At 48.1% G+C, this 9,441-nt stretch overlaps 1 long non-coding RNA gene across 1 annotated transcript; it reads left to right on the top strand.

The window, feature by feature from the left end:
* The first annotated feature begins 467 nt into the window (after nucleotides 1-467).
* On the top strand, nucleotides 468-1,491 carry LOC131915905 (uncharacterized). The gene is made up of 2 exons (XR_009380467.1): nucleotides 468-594; nucleotides 1,085-1,491. It is a non-coding gene; the product is annotated as an uncharacterized LOC131915905 (long non-coding RNA).
* The last annotated feature ends 7,950 nt before the right edge of the window (nucleotides 1,492-9,441 follow it).

The following is a 9,441-nucleotide window of genomic DNA, read 5'->3' as shown; positions in this document are numbered from 1 at the left end:
TTTGGTTTGTTTGGTTTTCGTTTTGGTTTGGTTTTTGGTTTTCGTTTGTTTGTTTTGGTTGGTGGTGATGTTGTTTGGTTTGAGGAAGACAAAATCTCACTATGTAGCCTAGGCTAACCTTGAACTTGTAGCAATCCTACTGCCTCAGCCTGTCAGGTGCTGGGGTTATAGGCTTGCACCACCATATCCCCATCTTACAGCTAAGGAAACTGAGGCTCTGAGAAATGGGAGAAGTCGTAACTGGCAGTGGCTGCTCTATTTTCTGTCTTGGGAACTTGTGAAAATTCTCGATTTCTGACATCCTGTCATTTGCGGCAATACGGCTGGAACCGGAGGACGTTATGCTAAGTGAAGAAAGTCGGGCCCAGAACGGCTGATACCGCATGATCTCACTCATGTGTGGAAGCTAAAACAAAGCTGATGTCATAGTAGAAGAATAGAATTGTGGTTAGCAGAGCCTGGGAAGAGGGGTGGAGAGGGTGGTTAAGGCGTACGGGGAGCAGGCAGAGGGGAGGAATCACTTCCACTGTCCTGTCTCACAGCGGAGTACAGACTGGACAACAATTCAGAATCTTTCAAAATAGCTGCTAGACTGTGAGTGTCCTCAACACCTTTGTGTTGATATGATCTGAGGGGTAGTGCACATCATAAGTGTATAACACACTGTGCACATCAATATGGACAGTTAAATGTCCATTAAATTTTTTTTCAAAACTTTAAAAGCAGAGGCTAGGAATGTGGTGAGGTACCAGAATGCTTGGCTAGTGCATACAAGGCTCAGTCCCGGCTCTGTCAAATAAGACAGAAAAGAAAGGTGAAAAATAAAACCTAGATTCCTGAGGTCCACAGCAGACCCCCTAAATAAACTCTCCAGGTATCAGGGCTGGAGAGATGATTCAGTGGTTAAGAGCACTTGGATGCTTTTGCAGAGGACCCAGTTCAATTCCCAGCAACCACATGGAGACTCAGAACCCTCTGTAACTCCATCTCCAAGGGATCTGACACCCTCCACAGGCACCAGACATGTATATGGTGCACAGACAGATATGCAAGCAAAAATACAAACTTTTTTTTTTATCTCCAGGTATCAAATGCCAGTATCTGTTATTTGTCTGAGCTCCCGAGAGAACTCTGGCACCTGGAGAGGTTCAGAGACAGCACAGGACACTGCGCTGAGCTTCGGGCAAAGCTCCACTTCCCCTCAGCAGTACCAGGTGATTGCCCCACTGCTCACTAGAGGAGTGAAGTTTGGCTGCCAATCAAAGGCCAGGCTGGAGAGACAGGCTTCTCTGTGGCGCTCAACCTTGGTGAGCGTCAGAATCTCTCCAGGAGGCCTTCAAAGGAAGCTGAAAAGCTTTTCTGTCTGGGGCCACTGAGGCTGCTGTCCCCATGCCCTATATTGTGCCAAGAGCTGAGGCACCAGTGACATTTGACCCTGTCCTCCCTAGGATTCTACTGTGACACTGTACTTCATACAGACAGTTCTATGTATCTTGAACGTGCACACTGATTTAATCCATGTAAACATATTGTTAGAGAGACATAGATGCAATCTCCACTTTGTAATGGAGGAAACTGAGGCACGGAGAAAGAGCAAGTCACTCAGGCACCCTCAGTCTTTGGTGTTGTGACAACAGAGTACTTGAGACTAGGTAGTTTATGAGGAAAAATAATTCCCCGTGTTCCTGGAGACTACAAGGTGCGGTATTCAGAGTGTGGGCATGTGGTAAATCCTGTGCTGACTCTGGGCATGGCGAGACAGAGGACATGTGCTCTCTCCTTTTCTCATAAAACCACTAATGCTGTCATGGAGGTGATGCCCTCCGACCTCATCTAACCTAATTCCCTCCCAACAATCCCTAGCTTAGGCAGCATTTCGGGGTGGAAATGTTACAGGTGCGGCCTACAGGGAGGCAGTGTCTTGTGATCTTTGATTACACATGGGACTACCAGGCCATGCAAGTCATCTTGGGAGCTAGGTCTCTTCTTCTTTGCCTCTCTCTCACTTCCTGCCCACAAGACAAGCTCCATCGCACGCTCCCCACAGTATGAGGTGACCACCACAGGCGCTGATAGCACCAGTCAACCCCAGAAACTTGGAAGCCCGTAGACGAAATGAAACTTCTCTCTAGAAACAAACAAACAAAAATCCTTCCCTCTCTAAGTTGACAACCTCAGGTATTTTGTTACAGGAAGAGAAAGACGACTGACACTAAAACACATACTCAGAGTTCAGCAGTCACAAAGCTACAAGCATGAGTACTGAGACCTAAACCCAGGTAGTTGGCTCTGGTGCCTGTGTGTTCAGTCCTTGCCTACCTCCTTGGAGAAGCTCTGTGTCCTCCCACCCCATGGCCAAGCCTCCAGAGCTTCACATTCTCTTGACTGTGCACGGGTCCAGAGAGGTCAGTGGCGGCAAACTGTCCACCCATCCCCTTGCCTTCACACAGAGCCTGAAGCCACCTCTGCTTACCTTAGATATGAAGGTACAGGGAGATGAATGGGATCAGGACACATGATGTGAAATCCACAAAGAATCAATAGAAAGTTTTAAAAAATCATTTCAGGGGCTGCGGAGATGGCTCAGTTAGTCACACGCTTGCCTCAAATGCAGAAGAACCTGGGTTGGGTCTCCGGCACCCACATGAAAAGTCTGCCTTGCTCCTGTAATCCTAGCGCTGGGGAAGCAGAGGCGGAAGGAGCCCTGGAGCTCGATGGCCGGATCATTTTACCCAGTGAGCTCCAGAGACCCTCTCAAAAGAAATAAGGCAGAGGGTGATTTAGAAAGACACCTGGCACACTGTTACCTCCACCTCTGTAGTGCACACACACAAATCATTTCAAGACATCCTGGATAAATGGGCTTTGGGAACTGAGCAGAGTTGGGGGGCCATATACAAAAAGGATGTGTAGGACAGCGTCCATTCTGTGCTAACGTATGTGTGGACTCATTCTTAAAACTGGGAACACACACACTCAAGTCTGCCAGGCTGGCTTTCCTCCTCCCCAAGGACCCTCGGTACATTTGCATCGTGTTTGAAATAAGCACAGGAAATGAGGATAATTTTTAAAAGGCACTGGTCTATAAGAAATTAAGATGTTTCCAACTCCAACCAAAGGTATTTCAGTGCCTAAGCCTATGTTTACGGAGGTTGCTAAGGAGCCGTGTGCTGCCAGTTTGGAACACTCCCAATTCCAGCTTACAAGGTAGAAGGTACCAGAAGGTGAGCAGCAATGGCTCCACACAGACAGAGGCCTGCATCTGGGTTCCATGGGCAGTGCCCAGTGGTGCAAACCCAGGGAAGATTCGTCCCTAGGCACAAAGTCTGCACAGGGACAAATAAGTGCCAAAGGATGAAGGCCCAAGGCAGCCAAGAGTCTCCAGAGAATGGCGGAGGCCAGAAGGAAATGAATAGTCCCCAATGTTTACACAATGCCAGGTCCCAAGCCCCACTCTATGGCTAGTTAATTCTCAGGGCGTGTCAAAAAGACAATGCTGCCGTCACCCACCTTTTACAGCCAAAGGAACTGAGCCTCAAAGAGTTAGGTACCTCGAGGCCAAAGAGATGGCCCAGTAGCTAAGAGCACTGGCTGCTCTTCCATGGGACGCACTTCCTATCTCCAGGACCCACATGACCATCTGTAACTTTCTTCTGACCTCCCTGGGCACAGGCACTCATGTAGTTCACAGACGTACATGAAGGCGAAACACCCACACAGATAAAATAATTTTAAAAAGAGGTAACTTGCTGCAGACCCCACTGCTTGTCTGACTTGGCCTATGAACCCAGACAGCTTGTCTCCAATGACCTCAAGAACGAACTGGCACCGGCCAAGAGAGCCATTCAAGAGCTTCGGGCCAGTGGTGAAATACGAGGAAGAGCAGTTTTCGTTGTCAAAGCAAAGGGAAGACAGAAAAGACCTCTCTTCTCAAAGCCAAATACCAAGCAGAGATGGGGGAGGTGACAGGTCTGTAGTGAGGCAGCCGAGCGGCAGAGGGAAGCAAGGGTGAATCTCTAACTCGAACCCTAATGTTTACACGTGCCTGCTTGAAGAAAAAGCACTCGGTATGTGTGTCCACGTGTGTGTGCATGTGAGTTTGTGCATGATTGCCTGCTTGTGAGTATTCACATGAGTGTATGCGTGTGTGTGCGCGGGTCAGGGCGGGAGTGAGCACGGGTGTGCGAGCATGGTAGCAGCCCCGCCCATAAGAAACCTGACTATCCCAACCATGCCCAAACACTCTTGTGTTTTCCCATCAGCAACCCAACTTGGTTGCCAACAGAATTCCTCATCGGAAATAAACAGCCTCCAGGGAGCAAATGTCCCCTCCTCTGTCTCCCTGTGCACCCACAGGGCCCCACAGACAGAAGGGCTCAGTCCAACTTGTTGACCAACTGACAGCAAGCTGGGCCGGCTCCTGCAATCGCCAGGGGCACAGTTAGTGGCCACTCTCTGCTGGGCAGACAACTCGCCTTTCACACATTCCTTGGAGACTTAAAAGGAGAAGAGAGCTTGTTTATTCTCACTCTGTGCGAACACTCAGGGAGTGCATGGCCACTCGTGGGCCTGCCAGTAGCAAAGGCAGCCCAGCATGGCCTGCCGCGCTGGCACCAAAAGGAACCACAGCTCCAGTTCTCCTCCTGCCAACTCAACCCACATACATGCCCCTTTCTTCACACAACTGACACACAGGGCTGGGATGCACTTGCCTAGCATGTGTGGAGCCCTGGGTTCTTTTTCTTTCTTTCTTTTGGTTTGGTTTTTGGTTTTTTTGAGACAGGGTTTCTCTCTGTGCAGCCCTGGCTGTCCTGGAACTCACTCTGTAGCCCAGACTGGCCTCGAACTCTGGAGATCCGCCTGCCTCTGCCTCCTGAGTGCTGGGATCAAAGGCGGGCGCCACTGCCACCCCACCAAAGCCCTGGATTCTGTCCCCAATACTGAGAAGGGAGGGAGGGAGGGAGGGAGGGAGGGAGGGAGGGAGGGAGAGATGTTGACATAATCTCACATATTAGTGAAGTATCGTGTGCTGTTTTGATTGTTGTAAAGTATGACATCCAGTCGGGGTCATTGCTACTCTGTCTCCCCAAACGCATTGTGTCTTTGTGTTGGAAATATTCAAAATCCTTTTCTTCTAGCCCTGCTTAAGTATACAGTAAGCTATTGTTAACCCTAGTCGCCCTACCGTGCTGTACAACACTACATGTTCCTTCAAACTGTCATTTTGTCCCCATTAACCAGCTTCTTTCTATCTTCCTTCCCCTCGACCCTTTCCAGCCTCTGCAAACCACAATCCCACTCTTAGCTTCTGAAATCAACCTTTTAGCTCCTATCTATGAGCAGGAAGATGTCTTAGTGTCCACTGCAACACTGTTTAAAGGCGTCAAGACATGGACCCAACCTAAGTGTCTACCAACACATGGATGGATGAAGAAAACACAGAGATGTTGGAATGTCATCCAGCCATAAAAATTAATGGAATCGTCCTGTCATTTCTGGCAATACGGATGAGCCTGAAGGATGCCATGTTAAATGAAATAAGCCAGGCACAGGAAGACAACCCACACATTGTTATAATGTTATAATGACGACCAACTCTCAAGTCTGTCCTTCAAATGGTTCCATTTCTAACCCTCTGGGAAGACCACTCTTTTAGAGATTTACTAGAAACCAAATTACCCCAAAGTGAGCCCCATCAAAACTTCTTAGCAAGCAGGGGTCATCCTTGTCCAGTCCTACCAACCTCAGAGACATTGCAAGTGCTGAAGGAACTCGGAGCAAAAATCACGTTTCCTAGGGCAGCTCTGGGAGGTACTGCCTCGGTGTGAGACTTGAATCACCTTGGAAGTCAGTTCAAAGGAATGCGCGCCCAAAGCGGCCTTTCCACATGGAGGGTGGCTGCATAGATGCTGTAGCCCCTCCTTATCATTTTGTGAAAGCCAGAAGCCCTAAGGTCATTTCTAAGGCAATGGGACAAAGTACAAGAAACAGCAAGTCACGGGAGCATTCGTGTTGTCCATAAAGCATCCCAAACAGAGACACCCCTTTCCTACACAGTGGTAGACCAGGGACAGCCAGGACTGGTTACTGGAGCCACTCAGATGTCACTGAGGACTGGCATCATTTCTTGACAGACACATCACTGGAGTCTGCTCTGAACCAGGCACTAGGCTGCATATTTTCTAGAGGTAAACAGAGACAACAGCAGCTAGAGAGGTGAATCTCTACTCCCTCTGATCATCTCCCACCACGCTTCTGAGGGAAGTTGTGTCCTCAGCCTCCTAGGCCTCATCTATCCTATGGAAACCACTTTTCCATTTCAGAGATGAAGAACAGAATCCCAGGGGAGTCAGTCCCAGGGACAGAGGAAGGACTACCCAGGCCTCCCACAAGCGGCCCCCACCATGGATGGCACCATCTCTCACACAGAGACCACCCTAAGCAAGTGTTTGAAACATGGACGCTTTCTGGCAGTGGGTACTCCTCAAACTCTATACAGTAAAAGAATGGAATGGCGTAGCAGGCTGGAGCAGAGGCTCTTTCCACCGGTAAAATAGGCAAGATTTCCTGACCTCCACCCCTCAGCCATGCACATCTGTAGCCCCAAGCACTTCCTGAGGCCTCAGTGCCAAAGGATGAAGTTTTTGAAAACCAGGAGTACTGAGCTAGTGAGGCCAGGCTCTGGCTCGGAGGGGTCCTGTGTGGGATGGACTGGAATTCCAAAAGGATGTTTAGGGGACAGCCCAGAGCCATAATTTGGACTAGAACAGACCCAGAAAGCCCAGCCACCCACTCATTAGAGTTGCTTTCAGAGATATGTTCCTATTGAGACTGTTTTCTGAGGCAGACAGGTGGTTGTGGTACTGCCTTCCATCAAACTGCATACCTCAAAGGTGTTTAAAGTAGTGAATTTTATGTTTTACATATGCCAACGCGAGAAAGAAAAAAAAGTAAAGCATTTCTTCACCAACTAACACTCTTGTTTGCCGAAAGGAGGAAGGGTTTCACTGGGAGAACCCTCCCTTGGTTCCAAACACCATGAAGAACCAAGAAGAGTGACAGTTACTGCACTAAGTTGTGGGGACCTGTGAAGAGGTGGCCTGGAACCCAGGAAAGGCAAGTGCACAGCCTCCCTCTTACCCGGAGATCAGAAGCAGCGCAGAGTCAAGTCAAGCAAGAACTCGTTTATTGATAGGCAGTAGCTTCTTTTATACCAGAAAACCTCAGAACCCTAGGAGGGGGTGAAGGAACAAACCAATCATTTTAAGGTCACCCTATTTACAAGTTGTTTATGTCCTGACACTATCTCTTGTTTTTTAGTATCTTATCTTAGCATAAATAACTTGAGCTAACTTCCTTTCTCACCATCTGTATCCACTCTCTGCGTAAACACCTTAAAGCTTAAGCTCTATTTATCTGAATTTCTCTCCGCACCCTCTTTGCAGCCCATGTATGCCCCACATTAAGTACTTGTCCTAACTCATGGGGTCCTCGTGGTACACAGTAGGTCCTGTTACAACAGCCATTTTACAGCCAGCATGTGAAGAGCCCCGCGCTGAAGCATGCAGTCTGGCTTTGGAGCCACATGCTCTGCATGCCAGCTTCTCCGCCTAGTCAGATGCTGAACATCTAAACCCAGCAGAAGAGGTCCTCTGCTGACCAGCTCACCCCACTGCTGGATTGTCTCTCTCTGCAGAGAGAGAAATCCAGACAGCTGACTGGATCCCTCTTCTATCTGCATCCAGATGTTTGACATCACATAAACAAGATAATGTGCCCATGAGTAGGAGCCACTCAGGAATTAAAACTCTGTCACAGTAGACACGCTGTCTCAGCCCATGGTTGTCATTTCGTGAATTACGTCCTGCCCAGAGATGCTGGCTTAACTTACTTACAGATAACTGGACTTTTCAGGGGTCCCCAGCGGTTGTCATTGGTCAGCTGTGTGCCTTGGAGTGATGCTCACCAGCTCTCACCCTCTATCTAGCATCAGCTCAAATCCCATGGATTTTTTTTTTATCACAAATAGCAAAAACTATGCATATTTTAACTTCAACGCTAGGATTAAAGTAAATACATAATTTTGGCAAATTACTTGGAATTATGGGCTAGCAGCATCTGGTTCGGATATTCTCAAGTAAGTTATTGGCACGGTCACTGCCACATTTTTAATTTTAACCAAAATGTTCTCAGAAACATGTGTTTTCTGTCCTGTTTGCATGTAATCGGTTGGAGACGGGGTCGGAGTTTAAACAGGGGGTCCAGCGGTCAGCTACGATACCTGGGTAGTGCCCACTGTCTGCAGGAACTGTGCCTTGCCAGGGCCATCAGCCTTGGCCTTCATTCCTGTCCAGTGTGAGAGGCCTGCAAGTATTGTATGCCAGCCTTCATGCTTTCATGATCCTCTCAGTGCCAGGATCCCATCCTTGCCAATGGGTGCCCTTCCTTCCCCTCCAAACCTCCCATCACCCTTCTGTAGGCTCAACACGCCTCTTACCAGGTCCCCTCCTAATTCCACATCAAGGACACCCAATTACTTTTACAAATATTTGTTTTAAAAAATATCACAGTGGCTTCTTGCTGCTTTGAATTCTGACTGGTTATGCAGGATTTTAGACTCATAAATCTTTCGAACAGCTCATATTTTATCGACAGAGTGTTTTGGGTTTTTTTTTTTTTTTTTTTTTTGTAGATCCTTAAGTATGACTGCTCATGGAGGACATTTTTGTCAATTATTTGACCTTTCCATTAAAAAAAAAAAAGAGAGAGAGAGAGACAAATGGAATTTTCTTGCCATTTCAAAGTCCTTTGCAAAGCCATCCCTGTGTCCATTTTCCACCTTGTGTCCATTAATTGCCAGCCAAATAGCAAGGGCAATGTTCCGTCTCGGAAAGGAAAAAGCTCGAAGATTGTCAATCCCAGAACACCCAGCAGAGATTAGGTGCCCGGCCTTTAGAAGAGAACTCCAGGAAGGTCTTGGCTTTGCTTACAAATGAGAAGTTCTCCAGCGCAAAACAGAGACTTCTGAAGTGCGTTTCCACTGTGGTCAACAGACTCCACTGGGACTTCCGGAGTTGGCTGCACGGTCCTCAGGTTGTCACTGCCCTACACTGTCTACTGAGCTGGGTGGGTTTTTACAGGCTCGTCTGGTTGGTTTTCCGCTTGAAATAACTGGAGACACCCATGGGCTGGCCACTTGGGCTGCAAGTCCCAGAACAATGATGGGCAACGGGGCAAGGCGCAGCTTACGACGTGGCAACAGTCAAACAGGAGCCCATCAAACGAACCTCAGAGAGCTCACGAGCATTAGTCTGACTTGGTTCATATGCACAGATGGAACAAAGTGCCTGAGACTGAATAGTTGATAGATTAGTATTTTCTTAAATTCAGAAATATTTTCTTAAATTCTAGAGGTTTGGGAATCCAAGCTCAAGATTAGCA

This window comes from Peromyscus eremicus, chromosome 8a (assembly GCF_949786415.1).
Source record: "Peromyscus eremicus chromosome 8a, PerEre_H2_v1, whole genome shotgun sequence".
Classification (NCBI taxonomy): Eukaryota; Metazoa; Chordata; class Mammalia; order Rodentia; family Cricetidae; genus Peromyscus; species Peromyscus eremicus.
Note: the sequence above shows the minus strand (reverse complement) of the source record. Positions and strands in the feature narration are given on the sequence as shown.